The sequence below is a fragment of the Bos taurus genome, chromosome 9 (genome assembly GCF_002263795.3).
Source record: "Bos taurus isolate L1 Dominette 01449 registration number 42190680 breed Hereford chromosome 9, ARS-UCD2.0, whole genome shotgun sequence".
NCBI lineage: Eukaryota > Metazoa > Chordata > Mammalia > Artiodactyla > Bovidae > Bos > Bos taurus.
The window spans coordinates 103,043,178-103,055,744 of NC_037336.1; the positions used below are offsets into that span (position 1 = coordinate 103,043,178).

The 12,567-nt window shown below is 44.3% G+C and overlaps 1 long non-coding RNA gene across 1 annotated transcript; it reads left to right on the plus strand.

Moving 5' to 3' along the window:
• Nucleotides 1–3,792: 3,792 nt before the first annotated feature.
• On the plus strand, nucleotides 3,793–12,074 carry LOC132346154 (uncharacterized). Its single transcript, XR_009495900.1, has 3 exons — nucleotides 3,793–4,885; nucleotides 9,351–9,616; nucleotides 10,682–12,074. It is a non-coding gene; the product is annotated as an uncharacterized lncRNA (long non-coding RNA).
• Nucleotides 12,075–12,567: the final 493 nt, after the last annotated feature.

Consider the following 12,567-nt stretch of genomic DNA (forward strand, 5'->3'; position numbering starts at 1 on the left):
TCATCCAACCCCATCCAGAGTAAAGTGCTACTGAGATTCGTTCTCTTTTTTTAAAAAAAAACTCCCTCTTGGACCTCATGGAGGAGAACAAGTGTCTCAGTTACTAATAAATCAGGATTCAGAAATTTCATTGTAATATCATTTCAGTGCTGCCCCAGTCAGGACTACTAGCATCTTCAAAAGAATTATAACCTCAAAGTGAACTCACTGACTTCCCAAGACGACATCATAGAGTCATGTCTAAAGGTTGGAGGGTTTGGAGGTGTGGGTACAGAAAGTGTGAGAAAAGATTATAAAGCCAGTTTTGTAATGATGCAGGCAGGGTTTTATTGATATTCCACTGAACAGCTGGATTCCATTTAAAATCTGATCTATTTAAAAACTGATATGTGGCTGTTCAGACCCCCTCCATGGGAACAGGAGGACACGTCTGACCCATAAGCACATTCAGTCCAGGGAGGAAGCACCACAGTGGAGCAATGTGGATGGCAGAGCAGGACTCCACTGGGAAGTGGTTCCCACAGCAGCTCTGTGTGCAAAACCAAAGTGTGATTTGCTGAGAGGGGCACAAATACAGGAAATGAGGTCAGTAAAACTTCGACTGAAAAGGAGATTGGTTTCCAGATCATTAGGACCTCAGATGTAGTACAGGTGATCTTTAGATACTAATATTTATCTTTTTATAAAATTTAGTATTTTTAGATATTAATATAGATCTATAGATACTACATAGATAATAATATCATCAGTTCAGTTATCAGTTCAGTCGCTCAGTCATGTCCAACTCTTTGCAACCCCATGGATTGCATCATGCCAGGCTTCCCCGTTCATCACCAATTCCCAGAGCTTACTTGAACTCATGTCCATTGAGTTGGTGATGCCATCCAACCATCTCATCCTCTGTCGTCTCCTTCACCTCCCACCTCTGATATTTCCCAGCATCAGGGTCTTTTCAAATGAGTCAATTATTCACATCAGGTGGCCAAAGTATTGGAGCTTCAGCTTCAGCATCAGTCCTGCTAATGAGAGCTGCTGCTGCTAAGTCACTTCAGTCATGTCCAACTCTGTGTGACCCCATAGACCGCAGCCCACCAGGCTCCCCCATGCCTGGGATTCTCCAGGCAAGAACGCTGGAGTGGGTTGCCATTTCCTTCTCCAATGCATGAAAGTGAAAAGTGAAAGTGAAGTCGCTCAGTCGGGTCCGACTCTTAGTGACCCCATGGACTGCAGCCTACCAGGCTCTTCCGTCCATGGGATTTTCCAGGCAAGAGTACTGGAGTGGGGTGCCATTGCCTTCTCCGTGCCAATGAATATTCAGGACTGATTTCCTTTAGGATGGACTGGTTGGATCTCCTTGCAGTCCAAGGGGCTCTCAAGAGTCTTTTCCAACACCACAGTTCAAAAGCATCAATTCTTCAGTGCTCAGCTTTCTTTATGGTCCAACTCTCACATCTATACATGACTACTGGAAAAAACCATAGCTTTGACTAGGTGGACCTTTGATAATATATTTTATAAATATCTTTTTATAAATTTTAGTATTTATAGATAGTAATATAGGTCTTTAGATACTAATATTCATAATTGCTACCATGTCTTGAGCATGTGTTATATGCCAGACACTACACTGTTGAGTGTATATTAAACACATGTTCTAATACATATTGCTATACAGTTCATATTTTTATTTATATTTTATATGTATTTCCTACTTTGTATTTATTATAGTATAAATGCTTTCACTCTATAAAAACAACATTCCTTAAGTAAAACAAACATATATATTTTAACTTTAACAAGCACATATCCTCAAGCAGCTGAAGGATCTTTGTCAAGTGTGGCAATCCACGCCAGACTGTGCTTCCCACGGCTGGAGTTGGGATTTGGATGAGCACAGGCTGCCCTTCTCCCTGACCACAGAGCCGCACCAGCTTTCTATGGACACTGGGTTGCTCACTGATGAAGGTTTTTAGGCTGGAGAAAATTTGACTTAATCAAATGTGTGTATCAGAAATCACATACTAAGAGCTGTGTTGAAGAGAACTTTCTGGGTCGATAAAAAATATATTTTAAAAAATCCATTTCATACATCAGAACAATAATAATAATGAGAGTATGTTTATCAGAAACAACAGAGGCCATGAGAAAACAGAATATCTTTAAAGTGGTGTAAATGAAAAGTGCAAAGCTAGGTTTCTAAGTCCAGTTAAAATGTCCCTCAGAATGAAAGTAGAATAAAGACATTTTCACAGGATCAAGTGCTGAAAGAATATGTTGCCAGCACACCTCAACTGCTAAAGAAACTTTTCCAGGTAAAGGAAATTCTGAATTATGAGTCTTAGAAAGTATAAAAATGCAGATAAGTATAAAATATTTTTTACTAAATATCTTTAAAAGTAAACTGATGCTTTAAGTGCTATAATAATGCATTGTAGAACCTACAATATAGATTTAATCACAATACGTAACATACTATAGCACAGGGAACTATATTCAGGATTTTATAATAGCCTATAGTGGAAAAGATTCTGAAACACAGAGATATATTATTTTATATGTTTATAAATAACTGAATCATTTTGCTGTACACATGAAACTAATATGTTGCAAATCAATCATATCTCAAATATGCAAACAGACACACATATATGTATACTTGTGTATATATACATAGGTGTAACAGCACAAAGCATGAGAGAAGTTACATGGAATTATGCCTTTGTGAGGAATTTATGTTACATACAGAATGATACTATATTAATTCAGTATGTATTTATTAAATTAAGGATTGGTATTTATAAGCCTTATGGAAATACTAAAATACAGTATGAAGAGTTACAGCAAAAGAAAGAAAAAACAGTAAGAGGAGATAAAATGTAATCCGACACAAATAGTTAACTCAAAGTATGGCAGGGAAGGAGGAAGGGAGAAAGACGAAAGGAAGGTGAGAGTACAAGATATTCACCAAGACAGCACAGGAGACACAGCGTGGCCGGCAGCAGGCGACGTCCAAGGGAAGCGCAACACGGCCAGCAACACGGACGTGGAGAACACACGCGCCTTCTGCAGTTGTCCCTGTCAGCGCAGCCCAGAGCAGTCAGAGCCATCGCCGACGCGCTCTCTTCTCCCAAGGCCTCAGGTGGACACAGCACTCTCCCCTGTCAACCTGCCAGCTGTTTTGAAGCACTGCCCTGATTTCAGTGCAAAATTTACTAGGTGAGGAACTGGAAACTATTTTTAGTAATTGCTTGTTTCCAGCCAGGGACACCTTACCAAGCTCATCTGAGATGAAATTGTTGAGATCACAAACTGAAGTGCTATCCATGAGTGAGGGAAGTGCATGACCTCAGGTCCCTCACCGAACATAAAAATTCTGTCAAGCCTCAGCCTGAAAATAAGGCTGGTCCCACACGCACTGAGAACTCTGTGACTGAGCCATGTGAAAAGAGATTTAAACGTAACAAAGAGCAAAAGGAATGCACTGTTCCCATCAACATACTGTAGGCTGTAGTAATTTTTAACTCGATTCTTTTAACATATTTGATAGCTTCCTGGACACATTGCCAGTTCCCTGGACTGTCTTCAGGTTTTTATCCTCAGGCTAAAATGGATGGTGTATTTTTCCTCAAGCAAGCAGATTCCAAACAAAATTTGTCAAAGATTGAGAGATAATACACTCCCTTTGAAGGTGATCGCTTTTCCATAGCTCACGTGTGACTGCTTCCAAGGAATTTCTTCTGAACAAGACACATGAACCCGAAGGTCTGCAGCCATCTGTCTGCCTCTCCTTCACTACCTTTAACCCTTACCAGCTCTGCTCACAAACGTGGGGCTGACCCTGGACCACAGAAAGGGAAACACAGGGAGTTCCACGGCAGGCGAGCTTGCCGTGTGTCCCTCACCGGCCACGCGACTGCACAGACAAAGCAGGGATTTGGGACCAGAGGCGGCCGCGCTCCCTGCGGCCGCATCGTCTCGCCTGCGAAACGGGATGACGTCACTGAGGAGCACGCGCACGGAATCCGGGACGACGGCGTCCGGGCCCCGCCCGCGCCGGCGAGGCCGGTGGACGCTGCTTTCCGCCTCCCTTCCTCTCTTCCCTGCTCTTCTGACTTTGTGCTTACCTGTATGACTGGAAATGTTCTGGAAATATCTTTGTCTCTCAAGTTTAAGACTAACAGGCTCCAGTGTGTCTGCAGTGGCCATGCTGGCTCTCGTTTTCATCACCCACGGGAGGTGTTAACAGTTTTCTCCTGTGCTTGTTAGCAATTTGTTTGAAAGTATTTATTCAAATATTTTCCTCTTGATTTGTTCATCACATGACTGAGTTATAAGTGTTCTAGTTCTATTTTTGGACACAAGTTCTCTGTCGTGTATTTTCTCCCAGCATGTGGCTCAACTTTTTATTCTTTTTGTTTTTTAAGAGCAGAACTTCTTCATTTATGAAGTCCGGTTTATGAAAATCTTCTTTTACTATGGACGTTTTGCTTCCTGTATAGGAAGAGACCATAAAGAACTCAAATATCTTCTCCTACAATACCTCTTAGAAGTTTTATATGCTTAGCTTTTATGCTTAGGTCTGCAATCTATTTTTAATTAATTTTTAATGGTATGAAAGATTGAGAGGTGTTTCTCCCTCGTATTGCGATCCCGTCTCCCACGCCAGTGACTGAAAGACTCGCTTCTCCCAGCTGGCGTCACTAGTTTCTGCCCACCGCTCCTTCTGACTCTGTCTGCCGCGTAGATGGATGACTTGGTGCTGTGTTCAGTCCTCTGCTCTCCTGATCACAGTAACTTCCCCTGGTGGCTCAGATGCTAAAGACTCTGCCTGCACCTGCCGGAGACCCAGGCTGCATCCCTGAGTTGGGAAGATCCCCTGGATGAGGTGAACAGCTACTCACCCCGTATGCTTGCCTGGAGAATGCCATGGACTGAGGAGCCTGGGGGCTACAGGCCGTGGGGACGCAAAGGGAGGACGTGACTGGGAGGCCATTTTCACTTGTTTTCTCTTCAGAGTACCTTTCAAAATAAGATAGAGCAAGACAGACAAATTTCTCTTTCTTTTAGGGTTGAGGCTTTGTATTTACCTCTAAGTTTTAAAATCAACTTGCTGACTCCTAAAGAAAAGGCATCTTGGAATTTTGACTAGGATTGCTTTGAGTCTATAGACCAAAATGGTCAAGGTTAACACAATAAGAATACTGAGTCTTTTGACCCAAGAACAACATGTATCCCTCCATTCATTCAGCTCTTCCGTAATTTCCCTCGGCTGTCCTACGTCCCTTTCAGTGTATAGATCTTGATCATGTTTAAAGTTTGTCCCTAAGTATGACATCATTTATGCTGCTGTAAATAGTACTTCAATTTCAAATTCCTATTTTCACAGTAGTGTATAGAAATACAGTCAATTTCTATGTTGCGTGTTGTGACCCCACTAAACACATTTATTAATTCTAGTGGCTATTTTGTATGTCTTTAGAATTTTTTATTTTCATGATATCATTTATAAATAAAGATGGTTTTACTTGTTTTCCAATCTATCTACCCATTTTTATTATGTTATTATATGGACATGATACGGACTTTTAGGTGGAAATTTCTGTTTTTTTTTTTTTTAAGGTATAAAGGACTTTTCATTTCTTCTTAGTTTTCTATTTCTTCTTAGGTCAGTTTTGGTAATTTAAAGCTTTCAAAGAATGTGCATATTCATGTAATTTGTCAAATTTGTTGGTGCATAATCTTACTTAAAAATGCCTTTATTATTCTTCAGATCTTAGAAATATTTCTGTAAGGTCTTAGATATATTTCATCTTATGTTAGTGAACAGCATCTTCTCTCAACTTTTTCTTATTCAGCCTGGTTAGAGTTTAATAGATTTTATTGATTTTTTTCAAAGACCTAGTTTTTGGTTCCATTGATTTTTCTACTGTCAATTTATTATTGAATTGATTTTCCGCTCTTTTAGTTTCCCTTCATTCTACTTAATTCAAGTTTACTTTAACCTATTTTTTTTCCATTTCTTTGGAAAGCATTGATTTTATTATAATCACTTAAAATTCTATATTTCCCTCTAAATATCTCCTTAGCTATTATCTCCATCTAGTCAAAGCTATGGTTTTGCCAGTGGTCATGTATGGATGTGAGAGTTGGACTATAAAAAAAGCTGAGCACTGAAGAACTGATGCTTTTGAACTGTGGTGTTGGAAAAGACTCTTGAGAGTCCCTTGGACTGCAAGGAGATCCAACCAGTTCATCCTATAGGAAATCAGTCCTGAATATTCATTGGCAGGGCTGATGCTGAAGCTGAAGCTCCAATACTTTGGCCACCTGATGCGAAGAGCTGACTCATTGGAAAAGACCCTGATGCTGGGAAAGATTGAAGGCAGGAGGAGAAGGGGAGGATAGAGGATGAGATGGTTGGATGGTATCATGGACATGATGGACATGCGTTTGAGCAAGTACCAGGAGTTGGTGATGGATGAGGAAGCCTGGTGTGCTGCAGTCTGTAGGGTCGCAAAGAGTCTGACACGACTGAGTGACTGAACTGATAACTGAACTGATCTCCTTAGCTGTATATAATAATTTTTGAAATTCTATGTTTTATTTCCACTTATTGGAAAATATACTCTAACTCCTCTCATAGCTTCTCCAGCTCATGAATTACTTAAACATATGTTATATTATTTCCAAATATTTAGGGATTTTTCAGATATCTTTCTGTAATTGATTTCTACTCAATACCATCATGATGAGAAAATGTACTCTGTAAAATTTTAAGCATTTTTTAAAAATATTTTGAGGTTTCTTTTATAGCTCAGAATATAACCATATTGCCTGGTGAATATTTTATGTATAACAGGAAAGAATATCTACTCTGGAGATTTGGGCTAGAATGTTCTATAAATGTCAATTAAGTTTAGATGATTAACACTATTGTTTAAATGTTGTATACTTTCCCAAAGACACACTTTTTACAGTTTAATCTGATATAATTTTCATGTAAAACTCTTAGGAGACAGGTCACAGATGACACTAAGCTCTGGGATCCCATAGGACAAGGCTCAACCATCAAGGCCATGAGTAGGGGCTCTTGGTAGCCTACTCACATGCTGGGGTGTGATGGTTGGCTCATGACAAGGCACCTCCTCTCTCCTGGAGCCCTGGCAAATGCTGACTTCCTGGAGGGTTCAGTGGGTAGACGTTGTTTTCCACAGGACTCGTCCCAGCTTCACCATCCAGAAGGCAGGGGCGAGGCACACGTGACCCCTCCTCCAAGCTCCTGCCCTTCAACTCCCCCTGTCTCCACTGGCTTCCTGCACGTGGAAACTCTCCAGCCTTAAGATTCAAGCAAGTCATATTCTGCAGTGTCCTGACCACAGAATGATTTTTTATTGGCTAAATTCAAGCCCCACTCCCCTACTTTACAAGACTTGCTTGAAAAAATGGAATGAGCCAGGGGGTCTTCTGTTCAGTTCTCTGCTTGAGTCCTACTTGTCACCCTACACTGAGAGCCAGGGGTCTGTCCCCAAGGCGCCCTTCAATCCCAGAAGCTGTAGGAACGACTACAAAACCCTAGGTCATGCTTTCTCTTGTACTCTTTCTTTCCATTCTAAGTTGAAATGAAAAGGAAAATGCCAGAACCACAATCTTCATCAAGAAAAACAGTAAGAGAAACAGAAAAAGTGTTGAGGTGGAAGAGGAAAGGGGATGGGCCACTTTGCAGGATTTAAGTATATGGGCAGTCTTTTGCTGGAACATTCCATGCCTAACACAAAGCATGATGTAACACAACTTGTCAGTGCAGTGGAAGTTTTCCATATTTTTAGTGTATGTGTCTAAGTTGAAATGTGAAGAAAACATTGGAACAGCATTGGCCTCTGATCATTAATCTCACATTATCACTTTTATAGTCTACACTGATTATGCTCAGACAACAGACCTCACCACAAAAAGCAAATGAAATTATAACCAGCAGAATAAAAAGCTACTTACATTTATCCATTGGAATTAAAACCTATAAGAAGTCTGCACACATTCTCCACTCTCACCCCTAACTAAATTACTTATTTGTTAGGCTTAAACCCAGCAAGACTAAATATCAATATATGCTCAGTTGCTCAGTCATGTCTGACTCTTCGCAACCCCACAGACTGTAGCCCACTAGACACCTCCGTTCATGGGATTTTCCAGGCAAGAATACTGGAGTGGGGTGCCATTTCCTTCTCCAGGGGATCTTCTGACCCAGGGATCAAACCTGTGTCTCCTGCATTGGCAGGCGGATTCTTTACCACTAGCACCCCTGAGAAACCAAATGCAGCCCACCAGGCCCCTCCGTCCATGGGATTTCCCAGGCAAGAGTACTGGAGTGGGGTGCCATCACCTTCTCCGCAAATACCAAAAACAGATGCAAAAAAACATATCTAGCTTTTCACTAATTGCAATGAGGACAATAATTTTATTACGGCTTTTTACTTCTGCATACAAAAAAAAAAAAAAGACTAAAAAAAAAACACGTGTAAGTTTTGAGAATGGTTGGCTCTTAGTAGACAGGCCCACAAGTGAAACGAGAGACACCAGTGTTCTGACGAGACCCCCCCATTATGGATGGTAGAGGGGAGACATCAGGAGTCCCTTGGTGGATGATTTTATTCATTCCTGGAAGGGCCCACTTACCTTCTTGTTAGTGTTTCCTCCAGATTTCACTTCTTGGCGCCTTAGAATATATTTTCATTTTTAGAGTTGGAATTTACCTTCAATTTACTCACTTTATTTCACTTTTGCTGGTGCCTCACCACCATACTTTTGGAGTCCTGTTTGCTGATTTGGACTTCTCCAAAGATGATCATCTCCAGAGATGTGCCGGGTACCCAATGACTATGTGATTAAGAAGCTGGGGTGTTGGCCACGTTACCTGCAGCCACTTTCTGGAATCCCTTCCACCTCTGTTCTTTGTATCAGTGGCAAAGCACATTAGCCATAAAGTTTGGGTGTGGATTTTAATTCACATCAGCCATAAAAAGTAGCCTGTGAGTAGGTGGAGCCACTTTATTAAAAATATTTTATAACTACATCTTCAAACAGCTTGATGAAAACTTATTTTTATTGGGCACACATGTAACAGCCCACAACTCCTGCTTTCAATAATTTCTGAACCCTCAGCTTGAATAAATAAAGAAAAAATGTCAGTGATATAAAATGACAAGCCAAGCTTACCAAAAGGAAAGTTTAAAAATAATCATGTCTCCAGGCTCAGTGAAAGATAAAAATCAAATAACGCAGCTTGTTTCAAATTGTCCCTCTTTCAACACACACTGCCCTGATGAATGATTTTTTCACTCTTACACTTGTAGACAGAATGAAAAGGCCAGCCCTCATTCAGGACCAACAGGTTGCTGGTGGTGAGGGAGACTTGGGAAAGACCGGCAGAAAAGCGCCTGCCGTCTGCTCTCACCTCCGCGGCACGCAGGCAGCAGGCGGCGCCCCTGCAGACGTCAGGTGGATTTCTCACAATTTCGATTCAGATGCGTGAAACCGAACAGGAGGGAGGTGGGAGTCAAGGTGGCAGGTGAGCTGATGGCCGTCCAGATGCCAAGACAGAGCAGCCTCCAAATGGACGGTGAGCAACGAATGGGGTGGAGGGCCCGCGGGGAGTGGGGAGGAGGCCCACCATGGAGTGGGGAGGAGGGCCCGGGGGGAGTGGGGAGGAGGCCCACCATGGAGTGGGGAGGAGGGCCCGGGGGGAGTGGGGAGGAGGGCCCGCGGGGAGTTGGGAAGAGGCCCACCATGGAGTGGGGAGGAGGGCCCACGGGGAGTGGGGAGGAGGCCCACCATGGAGTGGGGAGGAGGGCCCGGGGGGAGTGGGGAGGAGGGCCCGCGGGGAGTTGGGAAGAGGCCCACCATGGAGTGGGGAGGAGGGCCCACGGGGAGTGGGGAGGAGGCCCACCATGGAGTGGGGAGGAGGGCCCGCGGGGAGTGGGGAGGAGGCCCAGCATGGAGTGGGGAGGAGGGCCCGGGAGCAGTGGGGAGGAGGCCCACCATGGAGTGGGGAGGAGGGCCCGCAGGGAGTGGGGAGGAGGGCCCGGGGGGAGTGGGGAGGAGGGCCCGCGGGGAGTCGGGAGGAGGCCCACCATGGAGTGGGGAGGAGGGCCCGCAGGGAGTGGGGAGGAGGGCCTGGGGGGAGTGGGGAGGAGGGCCCGCAGGGAGTGGGGAGGAGGGCCCGGGGGGAGTGGGGAGGAGGGCCCATGGGGAGTGGGGAGGTGGGCCCGTGGGGAGTGGGGAGGAGGCCCAGCATGGAGTGGGGAGGAGGGCCCGGGGGGAGTGGGGAGGAGGGCCCGCGGGGAGTTGGGAAGAGGCCCACCATGGAGTGGGGAGGAGGGCCCACGGGGAGTGGGGAGGAGGCCCACCATGGAGTGGGGAGGAGGGCCCGGGGGGAGTGGGGAGGAGGGCCCACGGGGAGTGGGGAGGAGGCCCACCATGGAGTGGGGAGGAGGGCCCGCGGGGAGTGGGGAGGAGGGCCTCTCTCGGTTTGCTGTGGGATCGGGGGTGACACGGGAGGAGGGGAGGTTCCCAGAACAGGAGAAGTCTCGAGCCTGTTACACACAACGTGCAGTGGACCGCGATCTTCATTTTGTTTTTCTTTCTAACAACTTTTTGGCGTCGACGTACTGGCCCCATTGTACAGACTTGGCCGTGCCAGCGGCTTCTCCACGTACCCCAGGGAGGGCTCTCCGTCTAGGGCTGCTGGACGCAGCGGGGTCAGTGCCCTCAGGCCCGCCCGGGGAGATGGGGACCATGGACAGGAGTCAGCCGTGGGCTTCACGTGGCTGAAAAAGCGTGCATCACAGTGACTATATGACACTAAGATGGCCGACGTGGAAACACCTTTTTATCCCGAGGTTTGGTCAACGGAGGTGAATATCTGCAAATTCAGTTCGTTCAGCTTAAATAAAAGCATTGTATTCTTCAGTCCAATTTAGAAAATATGAGCGATAGTGAAGCCAGCCCTAGTTAAAGGGTTGATGATGTAGGGTCTGTCTCCTTGGCTTCTTATAAGCATCCCAGAGGGTGAGATGGTTGGACGGCATCACCGACCTGATGGACGTGAGCTTGAGCAAGCTCCAGGAGATAGACAAGGACAGGGAAGCCTCGCATGCTGCAGTCCACGGGTGGCGAAGAGTCGGACACGACTTAGTGACTGCACAACAGCAGCATCCCAAGATTCTGTTTCCGTTGTTCTTGGGACCATCGGTCTTCCTCGAGGGGCACATTCATTTTTCTTTTTCTTTTTTCGTTTCTGTGCTGATCTCCTCATTGTGATCAGTTCTGTATGTTTGCTTCCCCAGTTTGATGTAGAATAATTATCATTGACAAACTCTGTGTGTGTATGTAAATTACGTTACTTTCCCCCTCCCACTTCCTCCAATAACTGTTCAGCTTGGGCCTCTTTATTCCATGTATTGACATATGCCTGATACTTCCTGAGTCTAGTCTCTTTTTAAGCTTCTGGTTCTTTTTTACGTAACTTAATTTTTCTGTGCTTACTCATGCTTCCAGGGCCAGCAACCCTTACGATCTCAGGGGGTGTACCGTTTTCTGCACCCCATCTGCTAGGTTACACACTTCAGCGTTTTATGTGTGAATCTAATTGTCCTCCCTAGTCATCCTTTAGAGTTTTACCTTTTGTATGATGGTGTTGCAGAGGTTTTAGGTGTCTCTGTGTTCTGGCACAAGAATCTATCCTCAATAGCCACCTTAGAAGGTCCCTGATTCCGCATCAAGAGCCCACAGAGTCAGGATCCATCTGTGGTGGCCACAAGCTAACCGTGACACAGGTGTGGTGTGACCACACAAGACATCACAGTCCTGCTGGAAACGAGCAGTGATGAAGTGAAGCGCACACGGAACTCAGCTTTGTTGCTTCCAGCCAAGGAAGAAAAATGAAGATGCACTGACATTTTCGCACCTAAATACATGTATATTTTTTCCTTTAAGAGAAAAATTTTCTGTAAGGGAAGCAAAGAGGATGTTTTCTACAATGGTTGCTTTGTGGGTTTTTCTGTAATATGAGGCTTCAGCTTCCCACTAAGTTAAGAAATTGTTATTCTTTCCTATTTTCCATATGCTTGTTTGAAATTAACATCATTATTCTGTTCATTAATTCTTCAAGCTTCTAAAATTGTCAGACTGACTCTTGAAAAGTGTGGTTCAAAGATCACACCTTGATATTTCACCAGCAGCCATACATCTTGAGCCTTCCCTCCCATAATAAAATTAAATAAGTATAATTTATTGAGGATTCCTTGACATAATTACGGGTTTTTGGAAGATAGGAAAATTCTGCCTGGAAAGTAGCAATTCAAAAGAAGAAGAAGAAGATAAAAAAAAAAAAAAAGAATCCAGGGCACTCACCTGACTGCAAAGACCATAATTAAATCTGCTAGAGAAGCCTGCAGAGAGTACAAATGCTATTTTTGTACTGAGTTCAAACAGACTCTGGTTTCCCCCAATTTAAACATCTCTGGTGAAATAGCTGAGTTCAAAGTCCAGGTCCTGGCTGATGCGGAGATG